We start from the raw sequence: 16962 nt of genomic DNA, 5'->3' as shown, positions 1-16962 counted from the left end.
CAGAAAATGTGACAAGAACACAGGGAAGACGGCTGAGTAACTGAGAAGAACTCACAGTCTGGAAAGTATGAGTTCTGTGCCCCATTCCTAACTGGATTATTCCTTAGCCTGTGGACTTAGAAGTATCAAATCCCATGTAATGCACCCATAAAAGCACCACGCCAGGAGGGGAAGTAAAGGAACTATTCACTGAGCGCCTGAGTCAGACAGCAATCACATGAGGTGCTTTACATAGGACTCAGCAAGAGTGGCCGTTAGTATTCCCAACAACCCAAGGCAAAATCATTGTGACGGTACTTGCAAGCCTGTTTTCCCAAGTAATACACAGTGTGTTAAAACAGGGACAGAAACACCAGCTACCGAGACAAGTATTAATAGCCAGCATTTGCACACTGGAGTCGCTTACAGTGGTTAAGCATCTTGCCTGAAGTCAGTCAGCTGGGTTCCAGTCCCATCTCGATCCTCTAGCTACATGACCTCGGCCAAATCCCTCAACTCTGCTGTGCTTTAGTATCCTAGTAGTGAAATGATGATAAAGCCAGTCCTCCCTGCCATTCATGAATGTTGCAAGGACTACATGTAATAAAGAATTAGTAAAGTGTAAAGTATGTAAAAGTGTCTTGTCCTCTCCCACCTAGACTGCAATCGCTGGGGGGCACAGACCATGTCATAGGACTTTCTTTAATCCCTGAAAGTAGGACGACATTGCACTTGCTGAATGACCGTGCTTTCATCATCATGATGAATATATGATGTTAATATGAGTATAATACTAATGATTATGCATTCATCATTACAGATGAACAAAAACTGTCTAGTCGCCTTTTCAACACATTTGCTGAGCACCCATTTCTGTAACTGGCATTGTGCCATATGTCACAGAGACACAGAAATGAATATGTGCCCCCCACCCTCAGGAGGCCTTGGAGAAAGACAGTCATGCACTAAAGGCAGAGTGAGTAAGTGTCAAGACAGGGCTCATTCCTGGAGCAGTGGGAACAAACACAGCTCAAGTATAGGCTTATAGTGGGAGGAAGGGAGTGTCACACATAAGGCCGAGGAAACAGGTTGGGGACAGATTGTGTTAAAGCTTTAAATGACCCTCTTCTAAGAATTTCAAAAGAGAGCAAACTAAAGGAGCTACCTTGAGAGAGTCGGAGAAGCATAGTCAGAAGAGGAAGCAGAATAAAAGTGCAGACGGAGAAGGGCTCTCCAGGGAACGCTAAACACACTTCAAAGTTCTGCTCAGGGCAAGCTGCCCACGCAATTATTTTTTTCCCCCTTTCTCCATTCCTTTCTTTTTCTCACCTTACATTATAAATGGTCCGTTTTTCCTTTCTTTTATGCCTTTGGCCTGCCACATTTAAGAAGGGGCCTTTAGGGTGTCCTCAGGGATATTTCAACTTCTGTTTTCTCATCCATAAGACAGTTATAACACACCCCAGGATTATCATGCATATAAAATGAGGGAACATCTATCTTTTCAACAAATGGTTCTGGGAAAACTGGATATCCACATGCAAAAGAATGAAGCTAGATCTTTATACCATATACAAAAATTAAAAATGAATCAAAGACTTAAATGGAAGATCCCAAACTATACAACTATTAGAAGAAAACATAGAGGAAAAGCTTCATGGCTTTGGATTTGGCAATGATTTCTTGGATTTAACACCAAAAGCCCAAGTAACAAAAGAAAAAATAGATAAATTAGATTATATCAAAATTCAAAACTTTTGTGAATCATAGGATATAATCAACGAAGTGAAAAGACAACCCAGGGAATAGGAGAAAATATTTGCAAATCATATATATATAAGGGATTAACATCCAGTACATACAAAGAGCTCCCAAAACTCAACAACAACAAAAAAGAAAAACATAATTAAAAATTGGGGAAAAGACTTGAATAGACATTTCTGCAAAGAAGATATACAAATGGTCAATAAGCACAGGAAAATATGCTCACTTTCACTAACCATCAGGGAAATGCAAATGAAAACCACAACGAGATACCACCTCACATCTGTTACGATGGCTACTATCAGGAAAAAGGAAATAACAAGTGTTGTCAAGGATATGGAGAAACTGGAACCCTTGTGCACTGTTAGCGAGGATGTAAAATGGTACCGCTGCTATAGAAAACAGTTTGATGATTCCTCAAAAAATTACAAATAGAATTAACATGTGACCCAGCAATTCCACTTCTGGCGATACAGCAAAAAGATTTGAAAACAGAGTCTCAAACAGACACTTGTACACCAATGTACACAGCAGAATTATTCAAAATAGCCAAAATGTGGAAGCAATGCAGTGTCCATTAATGGATGAATGGAGAAACAAAATGCAGTATATACACACAATGGAATATTATTCAGCCTTTAACAGGAAGGAAACTCTGACACATGCAACCACATCGATGAACCTTGAGGACTTAATACTTAGTGGAGTAAGCCAATCGCAAAAAAGACAAATCCTATATGATTCAACTTATCTGAGGTACCTAACGTAGTCAAACTTATCAACATAGAAAGTAGAATGGTGGTGGCCGGGGGCTGGAGGGTGAGGGAACAGGGAGTTATTGTTTAATGGGTACAGAGTTTCAGTTTTATAAGATGAAAAGAGATCTGGAGATGCATGGTGGGGATTGTTGCACAACAATGTGAATGTACTTAACGCCTCTAAACTGTACACTTAAAAATGATCAAGACAGCCCTTTGCCTCTTGCCACACCATCAGGTAAGCCACGATGGGCACGTACAAGTCCATCCAGGAGCTATGGAGGAAGAAGCAGTCCGCTGCAATGCGGTTTCTTCTCAGGGTGCACTGCTGGTAGTACCACCAGCTCCCTGCGCTCCACAAGGCCCCCTAAGCCATCAGGCTCTATAAAGCTCGTAGGCGGGGCTACAAGGCCAAGCAAGGTTATGTCATATATCGGATTTGTAGCGACAAATGCCCAGTTCCTAAGGGTGCGACCTACGGCAAGCCTGTCCATCATGGGTTAACCAGCTAAAGTTTGCTGGAAGCCTTCAGTCTGTTGCTGAGGAGCGAGCTGGACGCCACTGTGGGGCTCTGAGAGTCCTGAATTCTTACTGGGTTGGTGAAGATTCTGCGGACAAATTCTTTGAGGTTATCCTCATTGATCCGTTCCATAAAGCTGTCAGATGGAATCCTGACACCCAAAGGATCACCAAACCAGTCCACACGCACAGGGAGATGTGAGGGCTGACATCTGCAGGCCACAAGAGCCGTGGCCTTGGAAAGGGCCACAAGTTCCACCATACAGAACCATACTATTGGTGGTTCTTGCCGTGCAGCACCCTCCAGCTCCACCGTTACAGCTAATATGAGTAATGTTTGTAAAATTCTTACCTAATAAACACTTTAGAACAGTCATGTCTGCTTAAAAAAAAAAAGGTCAAGATAGTAAATTTTATGTTATGTATATTTTACTACAATTTTTAAAAATGGAATGTTTCCAAAAATAAAAATAAGGTAACATATAGTATAAAGCATCTAGCCAAAAACTTGGCAAAGAACCTTAGTTCCTTCCTCTCTCCCTGATGCAATTCTGTATGTCAAGGTTCCTTTCAAGTTACCTAAGGAATTCAGTCCCAAACAGGTTCTCCAGCTCTGCCATTAAATCCAGCTAGCTGTGCATCGGAGGGGGAATTCCTTCCCTCACTGAGCTTTGATTTTGTTAACCATTGGGAAAAAAAAAAAAGATTAAAATACATTACATTCCCTTTCAGCTCTAAAAATAAGAACACATTGAGGATTAAATAGATTAAGAATAGGCTATCAGAAAGGAAGGAAAGGAAACATTTTTGAGCATTTATTATATAAATATTGTGGTAGGGGCTGGGGATTCACAAATACAGATATACAAAAGGAAGGTGATAATTCCTGATTTGGGGGAAACAAACACAGAAATCCCAATCTGTGTGTAGATGTGACTGCTAGGGGAAATCCAGGAAAAATCCATCAAAGAGGTGATAATTGAGGGGGTCCTGCTTTTAGAGAAGGGATGTGAGAGATTAGAAGGAGTTAATCAGGCAGAAGAGAGGCAGAAGGGCAAGCTGGCGGAAGGAGCACCTTACTCGGAATGAACGCACTAGTCAGGGCACAGAGCAGACAGAGGTGGAGGCCTGTCTGGAAAAGCAGTTTGGGATCTGATTGCAACATGCCCAAAAAGCTGGGAAAAGGAGCTTGGATTTCATCCTACAGGCAGCAGGGAACCCCTGACAGTTGAAACTGGGGAGTGACAAGATCCAAACGTGCGTGGTGGAAATATCACTCTGGCAAGAACATACAAGAGGATAGATTAAAGGAAACAGGAAGCTATTGCCATAGCCCAGACAAAACAGGATGAGGGCTTGAACCAAGGCAGTAGCGGTGGGAAAGGAAAGAAGCTCCCACAGATAAAGGCAGGAATGGTGCACAAACTCCAGAAGCTTGGCTCTTATACACTGTGGACCTTGAACCACGTTCTTATTTCTGAACAGTTTCTGACTAATTCTGAATGTCCCCAGGTCCAGGGCAATCACTCAAAGGGAGGAAACTGGCATAAAAGTTAATCTGTTTCAGCTGCAAGGCAACCCCCCACCCCACCCCCACCCCTTCTCACCAGAAATAATGGAAGGCAGCGCTGGAAAAAAGAGCATCTGGCTGCAGTGAAGACCCATCCCTTCCCGTGCTGGAGCTGTTGGCTCATCCTTGGAAATCACAACAATCGAGAATGGAGAATCGTTCTTTTCATCCTTTCTCCCAGCATTATCCCAGCGACCTCATCCCCTAACAATGGCATGGTTTGTGTTATGTTTTCCCTCCATCGCTGCCCCTCCCCGCGATGGAATTGCGTAGATGCTGTGGCCAGAGGCCGTGAAGTGGTGAGCCCCACCACCTCTGAGCTAGTCTTTCAGGGGCAGAATGCTCCTTCAGGAGGACGAGGCATGAAGAATCAGACCAAAAAGACCAAACATGAACTAAAAGGGATGGGGAAGACCATTTTCCTCCCTCTATTAAACTAGCAAAAAAAAGAGTTTAATTGGCATTTCCTAGGGGTGGTAAGAGTGTGATTAAACAGGCATCCCTGTCCATTGTTCAAAGCTGTTTGTTGTTATCATGCCTTTGGAAAACAATTTGGCAGCATTTTAAGAGCCTTAGAAACGTTCATCCTCTTTTATCCAACAATTGACTAAAGGAATGAAAATGATATACGCATGAAGCTACATATTATAGCACTAGAAGGAAAAAGAGGCAGTGAAGTTTCAGTTCTTTAGTTTGTTTTAATCCCTGCCTCCCCCTCTAACTTTCCCTTAGACTTTGTAAAGTTGGTCTCTATGGCTCTGGACAGCACCAGATAAAGTGACAGAAACTGGAATCTCTCACCTGTATATACAACCTGTAAGAAATTTTACTATGTGACTAATCAGACTTACCAATGAGTTACATTAGAGGGCGTCTATTCACTTTATAGGATAGCAAATTATTTAAAAATTTATTTAAAATAATGAACTCATTTACACATTCAGTAGTCTACTGTGTACCAGGCACTGTGCCAGGGGAGTAAACAATACAGACGTGGCCTGGATCTCAGAGCCTAGTATCTAGTAGAGATGCCAATAAGAAACAAACAATTACAATAGAGCATGATCGATATTAGGATAAAGGGAAACACGGTGTGCCAGGGGAATGGGTTATCCTTATTGAAGGGGTCAGAAAAAGCCAGTGCAAAGAACTTAAGGAATTTGGACTTCATTCTAAGGACAACAGAAAACACTAGAATTTTTAAAGGGGAAGTGCTCTGGCTGGCTTTGTATTCTGGAAAGAATACTCTGGCTGCTACGTGAAAAGTTGGAGAAGAGCAAGAGTAGGATTAGGCACGTCCCAGTGAGGAATGGTGGTGGCTTAGACCATAGTGAGGCAGTGGAGGGAAAGAGAAGGTAATGGAAAAGAGATTGAATAGCTAGAATCAACTTCTTAGTGACTGTTGGAATGTGAGGGATGCCCCAGAGAAGAATGACTTCTAGACTTCCGGCTTGAGTGAACTGTGACATCTGCTCCTGCAGGTTTCCTGGAGCACGAGGAATTTTAGTAGAAGGTGCATGATGGATAATGAGTTCGGTTTTAGACATTTAGAAATGGAGGGTCTTTAAGACATCCTTGCGCAGCTGAACTGTGGGTGAAGGATTTGGTCCTCAAAATGCACACAGGCTGGTGACAGAGATTTAGAAGTCATCGCATACTGGGATGGTAACTGAGGCAATGGGAGTGGATAGGATCACCCTTGCATCAAGGATTTATTGAGCTTAGCACAGCACTAAGTGCTGTGAGAGAGGAAACAAGGGGAAGAGAGTTTTCCCAGATCACTCCTTCCGGGATGCCTTCCCATAATCCTGGGCTAATGGAAATCACTATACCCACCGCTTACCTCTGTTACTATTTGCACTTACCATTTTGTGTTATACTTGTTGGCTAACTTATCTCTTGCTTGTAGATTGTAAGCTCCTTGACGGCAGTAAGCATGGCTCAGACCTTTCTACTCCCAGCCCACAGCAGTGTCTGCGGCCTAGTATAATATGTGTTTACTGTTTGAAGAACTGATGCTGTAATGAGGAGATACAGCACAGATTACACTGCATTTCCTCTAATACCTCTTGTTTTTTTAAACATTATACTGGAGGAGGGAGAAGCATAGATAAGGTGTGATTAAAAACCACGGTGAATGCTGCTGCAGAGTGCCATCCAACGGAAAGGCAGGGATCTTCAACACGGGAAGTAGGGCATCGAACCTTAGTAACAGAGTGTGACAAGTTTCAACTTGTTCGCTGCTGTCAGTCGGGTGTGAGCTACACTTGAGAGAAGGTGTGTTTTAAAGTGTGCTGTAAATCATCCTCTAACATGACAATGCCCCCGTCACACATCACTTCTGGTACAGCAATTTCTGTCAAATAAAAACATTACGGTGTGGGGCGGGCCTGGTGGCTCAGGCGGTTAGAGCTCCGTGCTCCTAACTCCGAAGGCTGCCGGTTCGATTCCCACATGGGCCAGTAGGCTCTCAACCACAAGGTTGCCAGTTCGACTCCTTGAGTCCCGCAAGGGAGGGTGGGCAGCGCCCCCTGCAACTAAGATTGAACACGGCACCTTGAGCTGAGCTGCCGCTGAGCTCCCGGATGGCTCAGTTGGTTGGGATGCATCCTCTCAACCACAAGGTTGCTGGTTCGACTCCCTCAAGGGATAGTTGACTGCGCCCCCCTGCAACTAGCAATGGCAACTGGACCTGGAGCTGAGCTGCGTCCTCCACAACTAAGACTGAAAGGACAACAACTTGAAACTGAGATTGAAAGGACAACTTGACTTGGAAAAAAGGCCTGGAAGTACATACTGTTCCCCAATAAAGTCCTGTTCCCCTTCCCCAATAAAAAAAACTTAAAAAAAAAAAAAAAACAAAAAAAAAAAAAAAACATTACGGTGTGTCCTCATCCACCGTATTCACTGGATCTGGCACCTTGCGACTTCCGGCTCTTCCCCAAAGTCAAAATGACCATGAAAGGAAAACATTTTGAATTGATTCAGGACATCGAGGCAGCCACGGCAGTACAACTAAAGACAGTCATGAAAGAGGACTTCCAGAACTGCTTCAGAAAGTGGCAAGAATGATGGCATAAATGTGCCTGGAATGAGGGAAAGTATTTTGAGGGGGATTAACGGCAATGTGTCTTTTACTGTAATGTATTTTTTTAAAATGTAAACATTCACCATATTTTTTTATCACACTGTGCATATAGGTTTTAACTGAACTTTAGTTTTTGGACAACTTTTCAAGAGTACTCCATTTGCAGGAAAAAAAGTCTTCTTAAATTGTGAAATTATTTCCAGATGCTGTCAGGTGTTTTGTCACGAGTACATACTAGGTGTCTACCGCTATGCTCTGGACGGACTGACTGCCCTTCAGCAGGCTTCTCTGGTATTCGTGTAAGAGGAGCTCCTGGCAACAGCTTTGATACAAGTTTGATCCCAAGAGCAGTGACTAATTAGCACTTAGTCGCACAGGCTGTTGTAAAGGAAGACAGTCCCAGAGGGTTAACACAGGGCTACTCCCTACCTACAAGCGTGCCTCTAATCTGACAGCACAGACTACCAAGAGAGGATCGGCTAGAGAGTAAGTACAGATAAAATGTTAGGAATAGGGAAGATTAAATATTTATATTCTATTCAGACGGAAGATTACGTACATTAGAGCAGAGAGACACAGAGGAAAAGAGAATGTAAAATGGTTATAAAAAGAGAAGGCCTAGAAGGAGAGCCATGACTAGCCTTTGTGAGTCTGGAAAAGATAAAGACACAATCTAACATGGCAGCCTCCCACACTGGTAAGGGAAGGGGAATATTCTAGAGGTGCAATGATTGTTAGGCCTGCTCGGAGTGATTAACACGCAGTCTCTCATTCCTGACTGTGGACCTACGGGGTAGGAATCCTTCGTGCCGTCTTACAGAGAGAGTAACTGAGGCTCAGGGAAGGAGAATACTTTCACCAAGGTCTCATGATATTCAAGTATTTCCAAAGTCCCAAAGACTGTAAGGTAAGAATGATGCCTCCGGGTAAAATTCCCTGGGGAGGATGGTCATTTTTCACTTATGGCTGTGGCCAGTTAATCCAAAGTCATCAATTTTACAGAGATGTGCTGGCATCAGCTTTTATCAGCTCATGAAAACAGACTGTTAAATTTTTAGGAATTTTGCAATCCACTTGATTTCACCTTAGTGATTTGAAATCAGCCATGGTGGGAGTATTTATATCATGGATATTGGCAGATACTACAAATCTGGACTTTTATTTTTCTTTTTTCTGAGACCGTGTTAAACATTTACCAGCACACTGCTGCCGCCTGAGAGCCTTAGAGCATACGTTAGGGAATGACTTCCCTCTCACTGCCAAGTCCTACCCAAGTCCCACCTGTTGGTTCTAGTTCCTGAGAAGGCAGCTGAGACTTCACTTGTGGTTATCTAGCATAAAGAACCTGCCAAAAATGTGAAGTGATGTCTGTCACGGGAAGGGAGAGAAAGTGGTAGCAGCTATGCCATGTACCTGCCATCCCTGGCACAGTCTAATGCTCTAATTTTAGAGCTGAAGGAAGAGAGCCAGAGGGGGAAGGTGATTTGCCCGAAGCCACATCGTGAATGAGAGGCAGAGCTGAGGCGAGAAGTCAAATAATCTGACTTCTAGTCTGTTGATCTTTCCAGGCCAGCACAGAAACCACAGAGTTGAGGACCTCTTGACTTCGCTAAAATCTCTATTAATACAAATATTAAGCAACATTGTAGTGACAATGACCACCACGCAGGAATACTGCCGACGGCATACAAACATATAATGAGGAGTGGACTAGAATGAACTGGTTCTTTCAGCCCTGGAAGTTTATGGTCCTAGGTTTCTCAGAACTCTATCTATGCTCAGATGTGCCTTCCACCTGACCACAGAAACTACTATCAACCTGAAGTGTGCGATTTCTAAGAATCTTATGTGACTTAGGCACACCCCGACAACCAACCACTACACTGTCAGCGGACAAAAGATACAGAGATTATCTTAGAGGGGGATTTTACCAGAAAACATGAAATGAATAATACCATGAGTGAAAAGGAAAAGTCACAATAGCCTATTCCCATGAACATCAGTACTCAGTTATCTGCAAACTATTTTTGTTCATTTCTTTTTAAATGCTGCATTTTTGAAAAAGTAATATGGCTTAAGAGTCAAGAGGTATAAAATGGCAAACAGTAAAAAGTCTCCTTTCACACTAACCCCAACCATCTTATTCTGCTCTGCAGAGATAATCATTGTTATAAGTTTCTTGTGTTTCATTTCAGAGATATTTTATGGGTGAAAGAGTAAATATATACAATACGTATTTTCCTTCTTATACAAATAGTCACATATTGATTTAATATCATTATAGATAATGTAACTGAGGCTCACTTTTTTCCATTCAAATTGTACCTTGGAGTTTATTCCATATCAGTATCTAAAGAACTTCTACATTAATTTTTATGGAAGATACTTCCAACCTTGTGAGAAAGTCAGAACAGGTATTATTTTCAGATAAATGTCTTATTAAAAATTATCACAACTTGATGCCAGAGAGCTAGCAAACACAAACACCATTCAGATGAGAAAATTACTTAAGCTCACGTTGATACACATTAGGGGATTTTCTTATTGCATTTATTTGGTTTTCCTTATAAAATGAAGTGACATATAGTAGTCACAGGTCAGTAAGAGTAGTAAACTCTATTGAACCAAATTTGTACTAATTTTTTTCCCTGTGGTTCAAAAAAAAAAGGCTAAATGAAGAACAAATAACTAAAATTATGGTCATGAAAGTGTTTTGAAGGGCTTTCCTATAGGAAAAGAAATTGTTCTTTAAATTAGTTCTGTCTTATTCCCAAAAAGATTCCAGTTATTTATTATGATTTGTGAAGCTGTCTACATTCTGCTAGGAGATCCTTGAGGGTAACAGTGTGTTCATCTTTATATGTCAGACACAGACAAAGTCACAGACATACGAGTAACTAGGACCCCAGGGACTGCCGAATAGATGAAATGATATTAGAGGGAATATTTAAATTACCTGAGAACTCAGTTTGCTACCCTTGAACATGTCCAAAGAATATACAGTTGAAACCCAGTGGAACGAAGGCTAAGGAGAAATTGAATAGAAATCTATTTGGGCAGAGACCCCTTGCACGCTCTTTAACCACAGCAGGGAAACCGCCGTTCCTGCCTATGCAGAAGATCATTTCAACTTAGCCCAGACGTATCATGTCTGTAATTCAATACAATTCTACAAATACGTACTGAGCAGCTTTACGGGTACACAGTGGCAACTCAATAAATCTATATCTGAGTCAATTTTTAAACCCTATGCTATATTATTCTCACTTCTGTACATGTCTAATTCTCCTAGTAGACTGTAAACAACTTCAAGGGATCTGTTTTAATCATCGCTGTATCTGAATGTGGAATGAGTATACCGGGCAGTCAAAGTCAAATATAGCAACAGAATAAAGACCCATGTAACTCATTCTGGGAGTCATCGGGGGCTGCAGGAGGAAATGGTGAGGGGAGGTAAGTGATCAAGGGACGCTTCATGTGAAAGTAATAACATCTGAAAAGAGTCTTAAAGGAGGAAAAATATTCCCAGAAGCAAATTCTGGGAACAAGAGATGCAAGACGGATGAAAGAAAAAATATTCTGAACGTAAAGGGGAAGACATCATCATTAAAATGCATGGCGGTAGGGATAGTCAAGAAGTGTTCAGGAAACGACACACAATTGAGTGTTTCTAGAGCCTCCAGGGTCCCAGGAAAAGATGAGAATGAAAAAGTAGGTTGAGTCCCAATCACAGACGGTCTTCACTAATGGCTTGAGTTTTGTCTTGAAAAAGGATGGGGCGGCTCGAAATTTGAGTAGAAAGAATATGATATAAAGAAAACATCAGGATTTAAAGAAAAAGGCAAAGGTGGATTTATATCCTAAACTCTTAATCACTAGCAGTGTGACTTCAGAGAAGTAATTCAATCGCTTCGAGCTTTAGCATTTCCTTTATAAGTGTAATATATACCTTACTAGATTGAAAATGAGAAGAAATGGATGTTAAAGGGTTCTATACACTGGGAAGAGCAACATAAATATTAATTGTTGTTATAATCATAAGCTGTGCTTTGGGAAAAAAGCCTTATTGAGGATTTGCTGGAGGTGACAGGAAAACCTAGAAGTGGAAAAGACAGGACGTGGTGGTGGTGGCGGGTGATTACTGGCTAGCGCAGATGAAGACATAAGTCCTATCACCTGTCCTCACCTGCAGACCCAAGGACCTACCTGTCCTTAACCCTTCCTTAAGCAAGATTCTCAGGAATGGACGTAGATACCAACCACGAGGCATTCATGACTCTAATTTATTTGCGAAAATAAATCCTGGGTCAATATCCTCAATGGGATGACAAAAATGACTTCCCATTACAGGGCATTTACTGGTAGTATTGTATCTGCAGCCTTCCCCAACAGCAATCCATTACGCAGCCAGCCAGCCAAAAACACTAAGCCAAAGGGGCCTTAAGAAAGACATTAAGTGTAAGATATTAATGACTGGGGAAAGAGGATGTGGGGTACATGGGAACTCTCTGTACTATCTTCTCAATTTTTCTGTAAATCTAAAATTGAAGAAATTAAAGTCGATGTTTCAAAAAGTACATTACAGGTCCAGAGTGGATTTATTTGTAATAGCCCAAAACTGGAAACAATCCAGGTATCCATCCATAGGAGCAGGATACACCACCTGTGGTACATTTATGCGATGGAATACTACTCAGCAATAGCAAATAATGGGCTATCAACACAATCAACAACATGGATGCATCTACAAAGTGTTACACTGCGTGAAAGAAGCCTTACATAGCAGAGCACATAATATAAAATTCCATGTATATGAAGTTCTAACAGGCAAACATAATGGATGGTGGAAAAAAGTCAGAACTGTGGCTGCTTCTGGAGGGTGGGGTGGGAACTGTCTAGAAAGGGGCATGAGGAAACTTTCTGGGATGATGTTAATGTTTCATAGCTTGACAGGGGCTTGAGTTGCACAGGTATATGCATTTGTCAAATCTCAGCGAATGCTCACTTAAGATTTAGGCATTTCACTTCATGTAAATTTTACCTCAAAGAAAAATACTAAACAAGTACTGGACTCTAGTTAATGAGTTAACGATATGCATGCATGCTGAAATATTTAGGGAGAAATATACTGATGTTTGCAATTTACCTAAAATGCTTTAAAAAAATAAGGTGGATAATGGATGAGGCAAGGGATGGATAAGTGGATAGGTATGTGATATGGCAAATACCATAAAATATTAATGGCAGAATATATAGATGGTAGGTATTTGGGTATACACTATAAAATTCTTTCAACTTTGCTGTATATTTGAAAATCATTTTTAAAATGTTGGGTAAAATAAAAAACATTTTGGGGTCCTGTGTCTAGGTTGGGTAATTAGGAGAAAGAGATTATATTTCAGCTTATAAGGCCAGGCTTGTAGGCTCTTAATATTAATAAAACATCTTAACATTTAACTCTTTACATGAATACAGACAGCCTTTTCATATTTTTCTTCATTTCATCTCCCTATCTGATTTATGTACCTCTCAACTGTGTTTTGAGGATACCTTCATTACAGCATTTATAACATACTTTTGTGACCACTTTCATCTTTGTATCATGCTACTGGACTACTGAGAACTTGAAGACAGGGCCTTGTCTTTCTTTTTTGACTTTGTGTTCCCTTTGCCTGGCACAATACCTGACATACATAGAGGGTACTCATTCAAGTATTTGCTGAGTACGCCCCATGGGTTACGAGGCAAGCAGGCTGGGGCCATCAGACTCTTCTCAAGGCCCTGGGGAAATAAGGAAGATTTCCCACAGAGACCTGTGATCCAAAACACATTCTATGGGAGAGATTCAGGACTTGGAAGGTAACAACTGGATGCAGAGAAACCTGTATTTCCTCATCTGCTTTTACCCTGTCATACTGCTGCCTGAAGTACTTGGTAGATGAAGCTGGTGTAGTATATACCGTAGGTTGGCTCATTCAGACTCCACACACTCACCTCTAGTTGGAAAAGCTGGAAAACTAAAAAATCACCCTTACTAGCTTGCTTGCAGTGAATCTGCCAATTATCTGCATTCACACAAGACTGGCAAATTGGAAGTGACAAAGACCATTTTCCTGCTCTGTTGGCTGTTTCTTGTTTCTTCTGGCAAGCAAGGGTGTAGACACAGAAGGGTTTTACGCTGCTGAGGCATTTTCCAGCTTCCTGAGTGTCATGGGGTAGTTGCAGCAGCTTTTCAAGTCTGATCTCCCAATTGCTAGATCACAGCGTCGGAGTGGGGATGGGGTGTCAGACTGATCGCTAGGGATATTCTGAGGGGGTGGGCACTGTTATTTGTGGACAACACCCAGCTTTAGTTCTTCCTCTTGGTAAGCATCTAATTCTTTGTATTAAATTCCTTCCTGTTCAAAGTATCTGGAGTAATTTCCATTTCTTACACTACTCTCTGGGTATCAAGAGATAAGCTTGAGTGACGAGGGGCCAGGCCCACATGGATGTGAAAGGGGTTGCATTCTGGAGTTGCTCACAATGAGTACCTATTCAATATTCAACTAATTGCTGAACCCTACTTTGTGTCACGCACTGGGCTAGGGGCTGGCCTCAAGAGACAAATGGGTGATTCATGCCAACGTGTGGAAGAAGAGCCCATAGCGATGGGCGTCTGAGAGAAGGGAGGAATGGCCAGGATAGGGGTGCAGGTGAAGAGGCAGCCTTAGAAGGAGATAAAATACTCACTCTCAGACCTCAAACCCAATAGTAACTAAAATGCTTAGCCTTTTATGTGCAGCATATTCATCTAAATTATCTCACTTAACACCCCTTCCTATCCCCCTTTTATTAGGGTTAACATGTGGCAGGCACTTTATACATTTTGTGCTTATTTAAACTTGGGAGCACCCTAGGAAGTAGAAACTGCCTGAGGTCCCACCGTTATTAAACAGCAGGACCAGCACTCAAACTCCTATCTTTTGATCCAAATCCTACCTTCTTCGGGATAACAAAACCAGAATTTCAGTTCCTCAAGAGATATGTTTAAAACCTAACATTGTACAGACATGAGGAATTGTTATCCTTCTCATGAAAAACCTCTTTCTCCAAGTTGGAAGTCTTCAAGGAAAGGGAAGAGTGCCCCTACTGCTCAGGCCCAGAAAGGGAAAACAGAGGTCCTAGGCTGGCTCCCCTCAGACCAGACTCACAATGAACAAAGGGGGTGGGGGGCAGAGAAGGAAAACCAGTTGCTGCCACCACAGCCTCCTCACTAAGGCAGCTCTTTATCTCCTGCACCATTGTTTCCAGCTCAGAGGACACCATCCGGACCTAAGAAATGAAAGTGTCCATTGGGAAGGGGAAGAACACACACATGCCCCCTCCACATACAAAAGGACATTTGTGTCAGGCTGCCTAAGAGGCTGACACACACCAAGGGCTTGCCCCTCCTCCCTTCACCCCTAGAAACAGACAAGAAAGGCAGCTTTCTGGTACCCCACAAAGGGGGGAGGCTGTGGCAGGGAAGAGAACACACACTCTCTAAATCTGCTGACTTGATTCATCCCCAAACTGACACAATGAGGAGAGGAAGACTTCAGGAAATGGGCAGATTATGTCCAAGAAAAGATTTCCTGCAAGCAGTGAACGGGAAACTTACATGAAAAGCGAGGACTAAAAATACACAGGCTGTTGGAAGCTCGTGGGGAGGCCCCTAGTTCTTCGCGAACTGTCTGAGGAAGCTACTGGGCTTGAATTCTCAGCGCCCACCAACCCAGTGAGCTCAATGCAGCACTGGCTTTATTCCCCAGGAAAGCTAATCAGGCACCTGAGGTGATTTACATTTCAATTTAACCTTCTCAAGTCCTCACTGTGTTCTAGGCTCCCTATTCTTTTAGTGGTTGCAGCACTTCAGAAGGTAAGAGCTCTAGTGCCGTAGACACATAGTAGCTTGACTCAAGTGATGAGAGAAGTGGATAGGTAGTACAAACGATATCCTGTTTAAGTGAATTTTGATTATCAAGGAATAGATCCCACAATTTAAGAGTTAGGAAGACTTAAAGGGTTAGCCAACCTGTGTAGAGGTGGCAGTGGAAGGCCAGAAATTTATTTGCGCATGAAGGCATGTGTAATGAATGACAACACCAGGAGACCAAAACGTAGCTATTAGTGAGTGTTAGTATCTGATTTTGAGAAAGAACCTTTCTGGAGGGGCTTCACAGCAGAAGCTGGCCTGTGGTGCTCCCTCCACGCTTTGGGCCTGGCCAGAAATGTGACGACGATGGAGTTTGTTTTCAGAGCCGCCTTCATCCCCTTCTCTGATACTTCCAGAAGCTTCATTTTGCCAAACATTTACTGAGCCCCAACATCAGGGGACTTCCTATAGCACACAATGCAACGGAGCAAGCACCTCACAGTCTAGCAGCAAATACTTGTCCTACAAATAACAGAAGGGAGGGAGCCGCGCTGGGCTGCCTGGGACCCTGGCATCACTTCTGAAGGGCTCATCACACTGCCGCCCAAACAGTTTCTCCTCCCAATCCAGCAATTTCCAGTCATCACACCCAGAAGCTTTGGGCCCTGATTACAAAGGAAAATCTTATCACCAATCTTCCTTCAAACACACAGACACATACCTCAAGTCCTTCCTCAAGATTTATAATAAACAATTTGAGGCCAAAGATCTTTCAGTGTCATATTTTTATACCCAATGGGAGCCAGATGTGAAGGTACATTGGAAAACAAAACGTAGGTGGTCCCATGTGATTAGAGTCTAGGGACGCTGGGCTAGGAGAACAGCAAGTTGTTTGTGTTTTTTTGTTTTGTTTTTTTTACACGGATGATCTAAGATTTCTTTTGTTGTAAAATCCCATGGATGTGTTTGTTGTTGCTACTCATACCTTCACTGATGTCTTGGCAGTGTTTGGGGCAGGCGAGCACTCCTTTCCTAAATGCTGCTCCCAAACCCTCTGGATTAGCTGACATCACAACTTCCTGCATTTCTGCTCCTTTTCTATCTTCACAGGGATCCCCTTAAGGTCTATGATCCCCAGAATTCCATCCTCAGCGTCTCCTTTTCTTACTCTGCGTATTCCTTGGTGATTTAGATTTCTCAGCGCACGGCGTACTCCTAGACTTACATCTCCAGACCAAACTTTAGGAGCTACTGCGCAGCTTTGAGTGGAGTCGATATCTTCACTTCCACTTGGCTCCTTCTTCCTATTCTACACATTAGAAGGAAGGGGGGATTATTAACTGGCATCCCAAATCTTCCAAACCTTGGTGAACTGTTTTATAATGTA

General features: G+C 42.4%; 1 protein-coding gene and 1 pseudogene across 1 annotated transcript in view; one reads left to right on the top strand and one right to left on the bottom strand.

The window, feature by feature from the left end:
- Window positions 1-16962, bottom strand: part of GAB2 (GRB2 associated binding protein 2) — a 183209-nt gene that overhangs the window by 85933 nt on the left and 80314 nt on the right. The gene's annotated exons all lie outside the window — the stretch shown is intronic.
- Window positions 2649-3345, top strand: LOC109444803 (large ribosomal subunit protein eL15 pseudogene; annotated as a pseudogene).

The sequence above is a fragment of the Rhinolophus sinicus genome, chromosome 14 (genome assembly GCF_057876585.1).
Source record: "Rhinolophus sinicus isolate RSI-liver-muscle chromosome 14, RSI-T2T, whole genome shotgun sequence".
In the NCBI taxonomy this organism is placed as follows: domain Eukaryota; kingdom Metazoa; phylum Chordata; class Mammalia; order Chiroptera; family Rhinolophidae; genus Rhinolophus; species Rhinolophus sinicus.
This window is presented reverse-complemented; position numbering and strand designations above follow the sequence as displayed.